Source organism: Hyla sarda, unplaced genomic scaffold (assembly GCF_029499605.1).
Source record: "Hyla sarda isolate aHylSar1 unplaced genomic scaffold, aHylSar1.hap1 scaffold_546, whole genome shotgun sequence".
NCBI classification, from domain to species: Eukaryota; Metazoa; Chordata; class Amphibia; order Anura; family Hylidae; genus Hyla; species Hyla sarda.
The window spans coordinates 50,809-65,200 of record NW_026610557.1 but is presented as its reverse complement, the minus strand read 5'-3'; the positions used below and the strand labels follow the sequence as shown (position 1 = coordinate 65,200).

Here is a 14,392-nt window from a genome sequence, read left to right as displayed (position 1 = left end):
AAACACACACACAAGCACACACCTACCTTTGTTGCCTGCAGATGCCTCCTTGGCTGTCCCCAAACGGTATCAAACCAACACCCACGGGAAGCTGTAAGCATAGAGGACATGCCTGCACCCCATTGGACTTACCTGTGTGGGTTAAATCCGGGTTATTTGACAACCTATGGCGGTGATGGTTCTGCTCAGGCAGAGCAGTGCTGATGCTCCTCATAAAGCTGTCGCTGCTGTGAAGGTTCTAGGTGACATCACAAATCCCTTTGGTTACATACACAACAAAGCTGGGTTGTTGTTGTTTACACTCTGCAAGGCCTGTGGAAGTGAGTGACATCATAGCACTGTAGTTCTGAGGGTTCAAGATGGATGCAACAATCTCCTGTTGCTTCTATGAAGGCCGTAATAGACGACATCACCAAACAGCTCCATAGTCACATACACAGCAAAGGAGAGATGTTGTTTACACCTAGTGATGTCAGTGGTATTGAGTGACATCACAGCACAGTGCTAAGGCTCCTGGGCCTGGACACAGCAGCGGCTGCAATATCTCAACGGAGAATACGTTTATATATATGTGTGTGTGTGCGCGTATATATATATATATATATATATATATATATATATATATTTCTCCGCCGAAATCACTTTTAAACCCATTTCCACCTTTTTTTCCCTTCTCTTCCTCTTACTTTTTTTTCACGTTTTTTTACGTTTTTCTCCTTTTCGCCTCTTTTCTGGGCGTATTATTCTTCTTTTTCTTCTTTTTTTTCGTCTAATGCATACCCCATCAGTGCAGCAATGCTTATTCAATACCGCCAGCAGATGGAGACACTGGGGGATAATTTTCTAAGGATTTATACTGATTTTTCCTGTCTGAATTTGTCGCACAGAAAGTTGCAGGCCAAATATGTGTGACATTTCTGCGACTTTAGCTTCTAGAGCATTTTTACAACATTATACATAGGTGCTGAATACATAAAAAGCGACTGTTCAGCGACAGAAAAGTCGCATCGGCTGAAAGTAGGCCAGAATGTCAGTCCATGTTGGAGCAGGTTTAGATACAGTCTAAAGCATAGATCTCAAAGTCTGTGCACAGAATTTAGCAAGGGCCTCGCACCTTCTGATGCATCAGGTAGGTGCACAATAGCATAGCCTAACCCTCTGTACTTTGGTCTATATTGATGCGGGACATAGACAGCCAGCTGATGACCAATCCATTAGTGCAATGGATGGCTGGAAGCATTTGTCTTTGCCTTTGCAATACCACAGAAGCAATGCATGGTCAATGTACAGCAATGACACACCTGTGTGAACAGCCAGGAGACCCCCCCCCCCCCCCCCCATGTTATGTTACATAGTTACATAGTTAGTACGGTCGAAAAAAGACATATGTCCATCACGTTCAACCAGGGAATTAAGGGGTAGGGGTGTGGCGCGATATTGGGGAAGGGATGAGATTTTATATTTCTTCATAAGCATTAATCTTATTTTGTCAATTAGGAACATTCAGCACCCACCCGCTATCAAGGCAGCTGCCTATCATGTCATGCCCTACCTGCACAGGTGTGCTGGCTACTCAAATGATCCAATTAAGGAGGCCATTTAGTCAGCAGCAGCAGAAGTCCTGTGCCTGGACGCTCCAACAGGGGCCAGACACAAGCAGAAGCAGAAGCAGCAGAAGCAGCAGCAGCACCACCTTTTGTTTTTTGGCTGCAGCAGCAGCAAGGCCCACAGGGCTGGCTAGCTGGCTAGCCAGCAAGCAGGTAGCAATGAAAGTAGGAATCTTTCTTTTTAACCCTGTAAGGGGGTGGTGCACTGTACCCGAAGATACTGCCATATCGGGTCAATGCATAGGGCGACGGAAGCAAGCTTCGAAATCGGCCCCCGTTCTCAAAAATCCATTTAATATATGGTCCCCAGATAGGGGACGTATCAGATATTAAACTGATAAGAACAGATACTACACTTGATCTTAGCCAAAAGGCCGAGAAGCGATAACCGTGAAAGGGGCGGGCCCAACAAGGTCCCCTTCATGGGCACTATCACTGCTTGCTGTCAGGGAGGCTGCCAGACAATTTTCCATGCACACTCTGGGCTGGGGGGCAGTCAACCACCAGTACACACAGCAGAACCTAAACCCATACCATTATTGCTAAGCAGCAAGACAGGGGCCCATTGCACTCCCACGGGGCCTTTTTAAATGCAATCCATAACCCGGATTTGCCAGGAACCCTTCTTACTCCTCCTACTTGCATGTGACACTGGGCTTAGGATCTGCATAGGAAACACACACACAAGCACACACCTACCTTTGTTGCCTGCAGATGCCTCCTTGGCTGTCCCCAAACGGTATCAAACCAACACCCACGGGAAGCTGTAAGCATAGAGGACATGCCTGCACCCCATTGGACTTACCTGTGTGGGTTAAATCCGGGTTATTTGACAACCTATGGCGGTGATGGTTCTGCTCAGGCAGAGCAGTGCTGATGCTCCTCATAAAGCTGTCGCTGCTGTGAAGGTTCTAGGTGACATCACAAATCCCTTTGGTTACATACACAACAAAGCTGGGTTGTTGTTGTTTACACTCTGCAAGGCCTGTGGAAGTGAGTGACATCATAGCACTGTAGTTCTGAGGGTTCAAGATGGATGCAACAATCTCCTGTTGCTTCTATGAAGGCCGTAATAGACGACATCACCAAACAGCTCCATAGTCACATACACAGCAAAGGAGAGATGTTGTTTACACCTAGTGATGTCAGTGGTATTGAGTGACATCACAGCACAGTGCTAAGGCTCCTGGGCCTGGACACAGCAGCGGCTGCAATATCTCAACGGAGAATACGTTTATATCTATGTGTGTGTGTGCGCATATATATATATATATATATATATATATATATATATATATATATATATATTTCTCCGCCGAAATCACTTTTAAACCCATTTCCACCTTTTTTTCCCTTCTCTTCCTCTTACTTTTTTTTCACGTTTTTTTACGTTTTTCTCCTTTTCGCCTCTTTTCTGGGCGTATTATTCTTCTTTTTCTTCTTTTTTTTCGTCTAATGCATACCCCATCAGTGCAGCAATGCTTATTCAATACCGCCAGCAGATGGAGACACTGGGGGATAATTTTCTAAGGATTTATACTGATTTTTCCTGTCTGAATTTGTCGCACAGAAAGTTGCAGGCCAAATATGTGTGACATTTCTGCGACTTTAGCTTCTAGAGCATTTTTACAACATTATACATAGGTGCTGAATACATAAAAAGCGACTGTTCAGCGACAGACAAGTCGCATCGGCTGAAAGTAGGCCAGAATGTCAGTCCATGTTGGAGCAGGTTTAGATACAGTCTAAAGCATAGATCTCAAAGTCTGTGCACAGAATTTAGCAAGGGCCTCGCACCTTCTGATGCATCAGGTAGGTGCACAATAGCATAGCCTAACCCTCTGTACTTTGGTCTATATTGATGCGGGACATAGACAGCCAGCTGATGACCAATCCATTAGTGCAATGGATGGCTGGAAGCATTTGTCTTTGCCTTTGCAATACCACAGAAGCAATGCATGGTCAATGTACAGCAATGACACACCTGTGTGAACAGCCAGGAGACCCCCCCCCCCCCCCCCATGTTATGTTACATAGTTACATAGTTAGTACGGTCGAAAAAAGACATATGTCCATCACGTTCAACCAGGGAATTAAGGGGTAGGGGTGTGGCGCGATATTGGGGAAGGGATGAGATTTTATATTTCTTCATAAGCATTAATCTTATTTTGTCAATTAGGAACATTCAGCACCCACCCGCTATCAAGGCAGCTGCCTATCATGTCATGCCCTACCTGCACAGGTGTGCTGGCTACTCAAATGATCCAATTAAGGAGGCCATTTAGTCAGCAGCAGCAGAAGTCCTGTGCCTGGACGCTCCAACAGGGGCCAGACACAAGCAGAAGCAGAAGCAGCAGAAGCAGCAGCAGCACCACCTTTTGTTTTTTGGCTGCAGCAGCAGCAAGGCCCACAGGGCTGGCTAGCTGGCTAGCCAGCAAGCAGGTAGCAATGAAAGTAGGAATCTTTCTTTTTAACCCTGTAAGGGGGTGGTGCACTGTACCCGAAGATACTGCCATATCGGGTCAATGCATAGGGCGACGGAAGCAAGCTTCGAAATCGGCCCCCGTTCTCAAAAATCCATTTAATATATGGTCCCCAGATAGGGGACGTATCAGATATTAAACTGATAAGAACAGATACTACACTTGATCTTAGCCAAAAGGCCGAGAAGCGATAACCGTGAAAGGGGCGGGCCCAACAAGGTCCCCTTCATGGGCACTATCACTGCTTGCTGTCAGGGAGGCTGCCAGACAATTTTCCATGCACACTCTGGGCTGGGGGGCAGTCAACCACCAGTACACACAGCAGAACCTAAACCCATACCATTATTGCTAAGCAGCAAGACAGGGGCCCATTGCACTCCCACGGGGCCTTTTTAAATGCAATCCATAACCCGGATTTGCCAGGAACCCTTCTTACTCCTCCTACTTGCATGTGACACTGGGCTTAGGATCTGCATAGGAAACACACACACAAGCACACACCTACCTTTGTTGCCTGCAGATGCCTCCTTGGCTGTCCCCAAACGGTATCAAACCAACACCCACGGGAAGCTGTAAGCATAGAGGACATGCCTGCACCCCATTGGACTTACCTGTGTGGGTTAAATCCGGGTTATTTGACAACCTATGGCGGTGATGGTTCTGCTCAGGCAGAGCAGTGCTGATGCTCCTCATAAAGCTGTCGCTGCTGTGAAGGTTCTAGGTGACATCACAAATCCCTTTGGTTACATACACAACAAAGCTGGGTTGTTGTTGTTTACACTCTGCAAGGCCTGTGGAAGTGAGTGACATCATAGCACTGTAGTTCTGAGGGTTCAAGATGGATGCAACAATCTCCTGTTGCTTCTATGAAGGCAGTAATAGACGACATCACCAAACAGCTCCATAGTCACATACACAGCAAAGGAGAGATGTTGTTTACACCTAGTGATGTCAGTGGTATTGAGTGACATCACAGCACAGTGCTAAGGCTCCTGGGCCTGGACACAGCAGCGGCTGCAATATCTCAACGGAGAATACGTTTATATCTATGTGTGTGTGTGCGCATATATATATATATATATATATATATATATATATATATATATTTCTCCGCCGAAATCACTTTTAAACCCATTTCCACCTTTTTTTCCCTTCTCTTCCTCTTACTTTTTTTTCACGTTTTTTTACGTTTTTCTCCTTTTCGCCTCTTTTCTGGGCGTATTCTTCTTCTTTTTCTTCTTTTTTTTCGTCTAATGCATACCCCATCAGTGCAGCAATGCTTATTCAATACCGCCAGCAGATGCAGACACTGGGGGATAATTTTCTAAGGATTTATACTGATTTTTCCTGTCTGAATTTGTCGCACAGAAAGTTGCAGGCCAAATATGTGTGACATTTCTGCGACTTTAGCTTCTAGAGCATTTTTACAACATTATACATAGGTGCTGAATACATAAAAAGCGACTGTTCAGCGACAGACAAGTCGCATCGGCTGAAAGTAGGCCAGAATGTCAGTCCATGTTGGAGCAGGTTTAGATACAGTCTAAAGCATAGATCTCAAAGTCTGTGCACAGAATTTAGCAAGGGCCTCGCACCTTCTGATGCATCAGGTAGGTGCACAATAGCATAGCCTAACCCTCTGTACTTTGGTCTATATTGATGCGGGACATAGACAGCCAGCTGATGACCAATCCATTAGTGCAATGGATGGCTGGAAGCATTTGTCTTTGCCTTTGCAATACCACAGAAGCAATGCATGGTCAATGTACAGCAATGACACACCTGTGTGAACAGCCAGGAGACACCCCCCCCCCCCCCCCATGTTATGTTACATAGTTACATAGTTAGTACGGTCGAAAAAAGACATATGTCCATCACGTTCAACCAGGGAATTAAGGGGTAGGGGTGTGGCGCGATATTGGGGAAGGGATGAGATTTTATATTTCTTCATAAGCATTAATCTTATTTTGTCAATTAGGAACATTCAGCACCCACCCGCTATCAAGGCAGCTGCCTATCATGTCATGCCCTACCTGCACAGGTGTGCTGGCTACTCAAATGATCCAATTAAGGAGGCCATTTAGTCAGCAGCAGCAGAAGTCCTGTGCCTGGACGCTCCAACAGGGGCCAGACACAAGCAGAAGCAGCAGAAGCAGCAGCAGCACCACCTTTTGTTTTTTGGCTGCAGCAGCAGCAAGGCCCACAGGGCTGGCTAGCTGGCTAGCCAGCAAGCAGGTAGCAATGAAAGTAGGAATCTTTCTTTTTAACCCTGTAAGGGGGTGGTGCACTGTACCCGAAGATACTGCCATATCGGGTCAATGCATAGGGCGACGGAAGCAAGCTTCGAAATCGGCCCCCGTTCTCAAAAATCCATTTAATATATGGTCCCCAGATAGGGGACGTATCAGATATTAAACTGATAAGAACAGATACTACACTTGATCTTAGCCAAAAGGCCGAGAAGCGATAACCGTGAAAGGGGCGGGCCCAACAAGGTCCCCTTCATGGGCACTATCACTGCTTGCTGTCAGGGAGGCTGCCAGACAATTTTCCATGCACACTCTGGGCTGGGGGGCAGTCAACCACCAGTACACACAGCAGAACCTAAACCCATACCATTATTGCTAAGCAGCAAGACAGGGGCCCATTGCACTCCCACGGGGCCTTTTTAAATGCAATCCATAACCCGGATTTGCCAGGAACCCTTCTTACTCCTCCTACTTGCATGTGACACTGGGCTTAGGATCTGCATAGGAAACACACACACAAGCACACACCTACCTTTGTTGCCTGCAGATGCCTCCTTGGCTGTCCCCAAACGGTATCAAACCAACACCCACGGGAAGCTGTAAGCATAGAGGACATGCCTGCACCCCATTGGACTTACCTGTGTGGGTTAAATCCGGGTTATTTGACAACCTATGGCGGTGATGGTTCTGCTCAGGCAGAGCAGTGCTGATGCTCCTCATAAAGCTGTCGCTGCTGTGAAGGTTCTAGGTGACATCACAAATCCCTTTGGTTACATACACAACAAAGCTGGGTTGTTGTTGTTTACACTCTGCAAGGCCTGTGGAAGTGAGTGACATCATAGCACTGTAGTTCTGAGGGTTCAAGATGGATGCAACAATCTCCTGTTGCTTCTATGAAGGCCGTAATAGACGACATCACCAAACAGCTCCATAGTCACATACACAGCAAAGGAGAGATGTTGTTTACACCTAGTGATGTCAGTGGTATTGAGTGACATCACAGCACAGTGCTAAGGCTCCTGGGCCTGGACACAGCAGCGGCTGCAATATCTCAACGGAGAATACGTTTATATCTATGTGTGTGTGTGCGCATATATATATATATATATATATATATATATATATATATATATATATTTCTCCGCCGAAATCACTTTTAAACCCATTTCCACCTTTTTTTCCCTTCTCTTCCTCTTACTTTTTTTTCACGTTTTTTTACGTTTTTCTCCTTTTCGCCTCTTTTCTGGGCGTATTATTCTTCTTTTTCTTCTTTTTTTTCGTCTAATGCATACCCCATCAGTGCAGCAATGCTTATTCAATACCGCCAGCAGATGGAGACACTGGGGGATAATTTTCTAAGGATTTATACTGATTTTTCCTGTCTGAATTTGTCGCACAGAAAGTTGCAGGCCAAATATGTGTGACATTTCTGCGACTTTAGCTTCTAGAGCATTTTTACAACATTATACATAGGTGCTGAATACATAAAAAGCGACTGTTCAGCGACAGACAAGTCGCATCGGCTGAAAGTAGGCCAGAATGTCAGTCCATGTTGGAGCAGGTTTAGATACAGTCTAAAGCATAGATCTCAAAGTCTGTGCACAGAATTTAGCAAGGGCCTCGCACCTTCTGATGCATCAGGTAGGTGCACAATAGCATAGCCTAACCCTCTGTACTTTGGTCTATATTGATGCGGGACATAGACAGCCAGCTGATGACCAATCCATTAGTGCAATGGATGGCTGGAAGCATTTGTCTTTGCCTTTGCAATACCACAGAAGCAATGCATGGTCAATGTACAGCAATGACACACCTGTGTGAACAGCCAGGAGACCCCCCCCCCCCCCCCCCCATGTTATGTTACATAGTTACATAGTTAGTACGGTCGAAAAAAGACATATGTCCATCACGTTCAACCAGGGAATTAAGGGGTAGGGGTGTGGCGCGATATTGGGGAAGGGATGAGATTTTATATTTCTTCATAAGCATTAATCTTATTTTGTCAATTAGGAACATTCAGCACCCACCCGCTATCAAGGCAGCTGCCTATCATGTCATGCCCTACCTGCACAGGTGTGCTGGCTACTCAAATGATCCAATTAAGGAGACCATTTAGTCAGCAGCAGCAGAAGTCCTGTGCCTGGACGCTCCAACAGGGGCCAGACACAAGCAGAAGCAGAAGCAGCAGAAGCAGCAGCAGCACCACCTTTTGTTTTTTGGCTGCAGCAGCAGCAAGGCCCACAGGGCTGGCTAGCTGGCTAGCCAGCAAGCAGGTAGCAATGAAAGTAGGAATCTTTCTTTTTAACCCTGTAAGGGGGTGGTGCACTGTACCCGAAGATACTGCCATATCGGGTCAATGCATAGGGCGACGGAAGCAAGCTTCGAAATCGGCCCCCGTTCTCAAAAATCCATTTAATATATGGTCCCCAGATAGGGGACGTATCAGATATTAAACTGATAAGAACAGATACTACACTTGATCTTAGCCAAAAGGCCGAGAAGCGATAACCGTGAAAGGGGCGGGCCCAACAAGGTCCCCTTCATGGGCACTATCACTGCTTGCTGTCAGGGAGGCTGCCAGACAATTTTCCATGCACACTCTGGGCTGTGGGGCAGTCAACCACCAGTACACACAGCAGAACCTAAACCCATACCATTATTGCTAAGCAGCAAGACAGGGGCCCATTGCACTCCCACGGGGCCTTTTTAAATGCAATCCATAACCCGGATTTGCCAGGAACCCTTCTTACTCCTCCTACTTGCATGTGACACTGGGCTTAGGATCTGCATAGGAAACACACACACAAGCACACACCTACCTTTGTTGCCTGCAGATGCCTCCTTGGCTGTCCCCAAACGGTATCAAACCAACACCCACGGGAAGCTGTAAGCATAGAGGACATGCCTGCACCCCATTGGACTTACCTGTGTGGGTTAAATCCGGGTTATTTGACAACCTATGGCGGTGATGGTTCTGCTCAGGCAGAGCAGTGCTGATGCTCCTCATAAAGCTGTCGCTGCTGTGAAGGTTCTAGGTGACATCACAAATCCCTTTGGTTACATACACAACAAAGCTGGGTTGTTGTTGTTTACACTCTGCAAGGCCTGTGGAAGTGAGTGACATCATAGCACTGTAGTTCTGAGGGTTCAAGATGGATGCAACAATCTCCTGTTGCTTCTATGAAGGCCGTAATAGACGACATCACCAAACAGCTCCATAGTCACATACACAGCAAAGGAGAGATGTTGTTTACACCTAGTGATGTCAGTGGTATTGAGTGACATCACAGCACAGTGCTAAGGCTCCTGGGCCTGGACACAGCAGCGGCTGCAATATCTCAACGGAGAATACGTTTATATCTATGTGTGTGTGTGCGCATATATATATATATATATATATATATATATATATATATATATATTTCTCCGCCGAAATCACTTTTAAACCCATTTCCACCTTTTTTTCCCTTCTCTTCCTCTTACTTTTTTTTCACGTTTTTTTACGTTTTTCTCCTTTTCGCCTCTTTTCTGGGCGTATTATTCTTCTTTTTCTTCTTTTTTTTCGTCTAATGCATACCCCATCAGTGCAGCAATGCTTATTCAATACCGCCAGCAGATGGAGACACTGGGGGATAATTTTCTAAGGATTTATACTGATTTTTCCTGTCTGAATTTGTCGCACAGAAAGTTGCAGGCCAAATATGTGTGACATTTCTGCGACTTTAGCTTCTAGAGCATTTTTACAACATTATACATAGGTGCTGAATACATAAAAAGCGACTGTTCAGCGACAGACAAGTCGCATCGGCTGAAAGTAGGCCAGAATGTCAGTCCATGTTGGAGCAGGTTTAGATACAGTCTAAAGCATAGATCTCAAAGTCTGTGCACAGAATTTAGCAAGGGCCTCGCACCTTCTGATGCATCAGGTAGGTGCACAATAGCATAGCCTAACCCTCTGTACTTTGGTCTATATTGATGCGGGACATAGACAGCCAGCTGATGACCAATCCATTAGTGCAATGGATGGCTGGAAGCATTTGTCTTTGCCTTTGCAATACCACAGAAGCAATGCATGGTCAATGTACAGCAATGACACACCTGTGTGAACAGCCAGGAGACCCCCCCCCCCCCCCCCCATGTTATGTTACATAGTTACATAGTTAGTACGGTCGAAAAAAGACATATGTCCATCACGTTCAACCAGGGAATTAAGGGGTAGGGGTGTGGCGCGATATTGGGGAAGGGATGAGATTTTATATTTCTTCATAAGCATTAATCTTATTTTGTCAATTAGGAACATTCAGCACCCACCCGCTATCAAGGCAGCTGCCTATCATGTCATGCCCTACCTGCACAGGTGTGCTGGCTACTCAAATGATCCAATTAAGGAGGCCATTTAGTCAGCAGCAGCAGAAGTCCTGTGCCTGGACGCTCCAACAGGGGCCAGACACAAGCAGAAGCAGAAGCAGCAGAAGCAGCAGCAGCACCACCTTTTGTTTTTTGGCTGCAGCAGCAGCAAGGCCCACAGGGCTGGCTAGCTGGCTAGCCAGCAAGCAGGTAGCAATGAAAGTAGGAATCTTTCTTTTTAACCCTGTAAGGGGGTGGTGCACTGTACCCGAAGATACTGCCATATCGGGTCAATGCATAGGGCGACGGAAGCAAGCTTCGAAATCGGCCCCCGTTCTCAAAAATCCATTTAATATATGGTCCCCAGATAGGGGACGTATCAGATATTAAACTGATAAGAACAGATACTACACTTGATCTTAGCCAAAAGGCCGAGAAGCGATAACCGTGAAAGGGGCGGGCCCAACAAGGTCCCCTTCATGGGCACTATCACTGCTTGCTGTCAGGGAGGCTGCCAGACAATTTTCCATGCACACTCTGGGCTGGGGGGCAGTCAACCACCAGTACACACAGCAGAACCTAAACCCATACCATTATTGCTAAGCAGCAAGACAGGGGCCCATTGCACTCCCACGGGGCCTTTTTAAATGCAATCCATAACCCGGATTTGCCAGGAACCCTTCTTACTCCTCCTACTTGCATGTGACACTGGGCTTAGGATCTGCATAGGAAACACACACACAAGCACACACCTACCTTTGTTGCCTGCAGATGCCTCCTTGGCTGTCCCCAAACGGTATCAAACCAACACCCACGGGAAGCTGTAAGCATAGAGGACATGCCTGCACCCCATTGGACTTACCTGTGTGGGTTAAATCCGGGTTATTTGACAACCTATGGCGGTGATGGTTCTGCTCAGGCAGAGCAGTGCTGATGCTCCTCATAAAGCTGTCGCTGCTGTGAAGGTTCTAGGTGACATCACAAATCCCTTTGGTTACATACACAACAAAGCTGGGTTGTTGTTGTTTACACTCTGCAAGGCCTGTGGAAGTGAGTGACATCATAGCACTGTAGTTCTGAGGGTTCAAGATGGATGCAACAATCTCCTGTTGCTTCTATGAAGGCCGTAATAGACGACATCACCAAACAGCTCCATAGTCACATACACAGCAAAGGAGAGATGTTGTTTACACCTAGTGATGTCAGTGGTATTGAGTGACATCACAGCACAGTGCTAAGGCTCCTGGGCCTGGACACAGCAGCGGCTGCAATATCTCAACGGAGAATACGTTTATATCTATGTGTGTGTGTGCGCATATATATATATATATATATATATATATATATATATATATATATTTCTCCGCCGAAATCACTTTTAAACCCATTTCCACCTTTTTTTCCCTTCTCTTCCTCTTACTTTTTTTTCACGTTTTTTTACGTTTTTCTCCTTTTCGCCTCTTTTCTGGGCGTATTATTCTTCTTTTTCTTCTTTTTTTTCGTCTAATGCATACCCCATCAGTGCAGCAATGCTTATTCAATACCGCCAGCAGATGGAGACACTGGGGGATAATTTTCTAAGGATTTATACTGATTTTTCCTGTCTGAATTTGTCGCACAGAAAGTTGCAGGCCAAATATGTGTGACATTTCTGCGACTTTAGCTTCTAGAGCATTTTTACAACATTATACATAGGTGCTGAATACATAAAAAGCGACTGTTCAGCGACAGACAAGTCGCATCGGCTGAAAGTAGGCCAGAATGTCAGTCCATGTTGGAGCAGGTTTAGATACAGTCTAAAGCATAGATCTCAAAGTCTGTGCACAGAATTTAGCAAGGGCCTCGCACCTTCTGATGCATCAGGTAGGTGCACAATAGCATAGCCTAACCCTCTGTACTTTGGTCTATATTGATGCGGGACATAGACAGCCAGCTGATGACCAATCCATTAGTGCAATGGATGGCTGGAAGCATTTGTCTTTGCCTTTGCAATACCACAGAAGCAATGCATGGTCAATGTACAGCAATGACACACCTGTGTGAACAGCCAGGAGACCCCCCCCCCCCCCCCCCATGTTATGTTACATAGTTACATAGTTAGTACGGTCGAAAAAAGACATATGTCCATCACGTTCAACCAGGGAATTAAGGGGTAGGGGTGTGGCGCGATATTGGGGAAGGGATGAGATTTTATATTTCTTCATAAGCATTAATCTTATTTTGTCAATTAGGAACATTCAGCACCCACCCGCTATCAAGGCAGCTGCCTATCATGTCATGCCCTACCTGCACAGGTGTGCTGGCTACTCAAATGATCCAATTAAGGAGGCCATTTAGTCAGCAGCAGCAGAAGTCCTGTGCCTGGACGCTCCAACAGGGGCCAGACACAAGCAGAAGCAGAAGCAGCAGAAGCAGCAGCAGCACCACCTTTTGTTTTTTGGCTGCAGCAGCAGCAAGGCCCACAGGGCTGGCTAGCTGGCTAGCCAGCAAGCAGGTAGCAATGAAAGTAGGAATCTTTCTTTTTAACCCTGTAAGGGGGTGGTGCACTGTACCCGAAGATACTGCCATATCGGGTCAATGCATAGGGCGACGGAAGCAAGCTTCGAAATCGGCCCCCGTTCTCAAAAATCCATTTAATATATGGTCCCCAGATAGGGGACGTATCAGATATTAAACTGATAAGAACAGATACTACACTTGATCTTAGCCAAAAGGCCGAGAAGCGATAACCGTGAAAGGGGCGGGCCCAACAAGGTCCCCTTCATGGGCACTATCACTGCTTGCTGTCAGGGAGGCTGCCAGACAATTTTCCATGCACACTCTGGGCTGGGGGGCAGTCAACCACCAGTACACACAGCAGAACCTAAACCCATACCATTATTGCTAAGCAGCAAGACAGGGGCCCATTGCACTCCCACGGGGCCTTTTTAAATGCAATCCATAACCCGGATTTGCCAGGAACCCTTCTTACTCCTCCTACTTGCATGTGACACTGGGCTTAGGATCTGCATAGGAAACACACACACAAGCACACACCTACCTTTGTTGCCTGCAGATGCCTCCTTGGCTGTCCCCAAACGGTATCAAACCAACACCCACGGGAAGCTGTAAGCATAGAGGACATGCCTGCACCCCATTGGACTTACCTGTGTGGGTTAAATCCGGGTTATTTGACAACCTATGGCGGTGATGGTTCTGCTCAGGCAGAGCAGTGCTGATGCTCCTCATAAAGCTGTCGCTGCTGTGAAGGTTCTAGGTGACATCACAAATCCCTTTGGTTACATACACAACAAAGCTGGGTTGTTGTTGTTTACACTCTGCAAGGCCTGTGGAAGTGAGTGACATCATAGCACTGTAGTTCTGAGGGTTCAAGATGGATGCAACAATCTCCTGTTGCTTCTATGAAGGCCGTAATAGACGACATCACCAAACAGCTCCATAGTCACATACACAGCAAAGGAGAGATGTTGTTTACACCTAGTGATGTCAGTGGTATTGAGTGACATCACAGCACAGTGCTAAGGCTCCTGGGCCTGGACACAGCAGCGGCTGCAATATCTCAACGGAGAATACGTTTATATCTATGTGTGTGTGTGCGCATATATATATATATATATATATATATATATATATATATATATATTTCTCCGCCGAAATCACTTTTAAACCCATTTCCACCTTTTTTTCCCTTCTCTTCCTCTTACTT

At 46.2% G+C, this 14,392-nt stretch overlaps 6 non-coding genes across 6 annotated transcripts; all 6 read right to left on the bottom strand.

Annotated features, from left to right (window-relative positions):
* Positions 1-1,802: 1,802 nt before the first annotated feature.
* LOC130339623 (U2 spliceosomal RNA) lies at positions 1,803-1,993 on the bottom strand. Its single transcript, XR_008879955.1, has one exon. It is a non-coding gene; the product is annotated as a U2 spliceosomal RNA (small nuclear RNA).
* Positions 1,994-4,091: 2,098 nt separating this feature from the next.
* Positions 4,092-4,282, bottom strand: LOC130339622 (U2 spliceosomal RNA). The gene has a single exon (XR_008879954.1). It is a non-coding gene; the product is annotated as a U2 spliceosomal RNA (small nuclear RNA).
* Positions 4,283-6,367: 2,085 nt separating this feature from the next.
* Positions 6,368-6,558, bottom strand: LOC130339621 (U2 spliceosomal RNA). The gene has a single exon (XR_008879953.1). It is a non-coding gene; the product is annotated as a U2 spliceosomal RNA (small nuclear RNA).
* Positions 6,559-8,654: 2,096 nt separating this feature from the next.
* LOC130339620 (U2 spliceosomal RNA) lies at positions 8,655-8,845 on the bottom strand. The gene has a single exon (XR_008879952.1). It is a non-coding gene; the product is annotated as a U2 spliceosomal RNA (small nuclear RNA).
* Positions 8,846-10,938: 2,093 nt separating this feature from the next.
* LOC130339619 (U2 spliceosomal RNA) lies at positions 10,939-11,129 on the bottom strand. Its single transcript, XR_008879951.1, has one exon. It is a non-coding gene; the product is annotated as a U2 spliceosomal RNA (small nuclear RNA).
* A 2,093-nt stretch (positions 11,130-13,222) lies between these two features.
* Positions 13,223-13,413, bottom strand: LOC130339618 (U2 spliceosomal RNA). Its single transcript, XR_008879950.1, has one exon. It is a non-coding gene; the product is annotated as a U2 spliceosomal RNA (small nuclear RNA).
* Between the last annotated feature and the right edge of the window lie 979 nt (positions 13,414-14,392).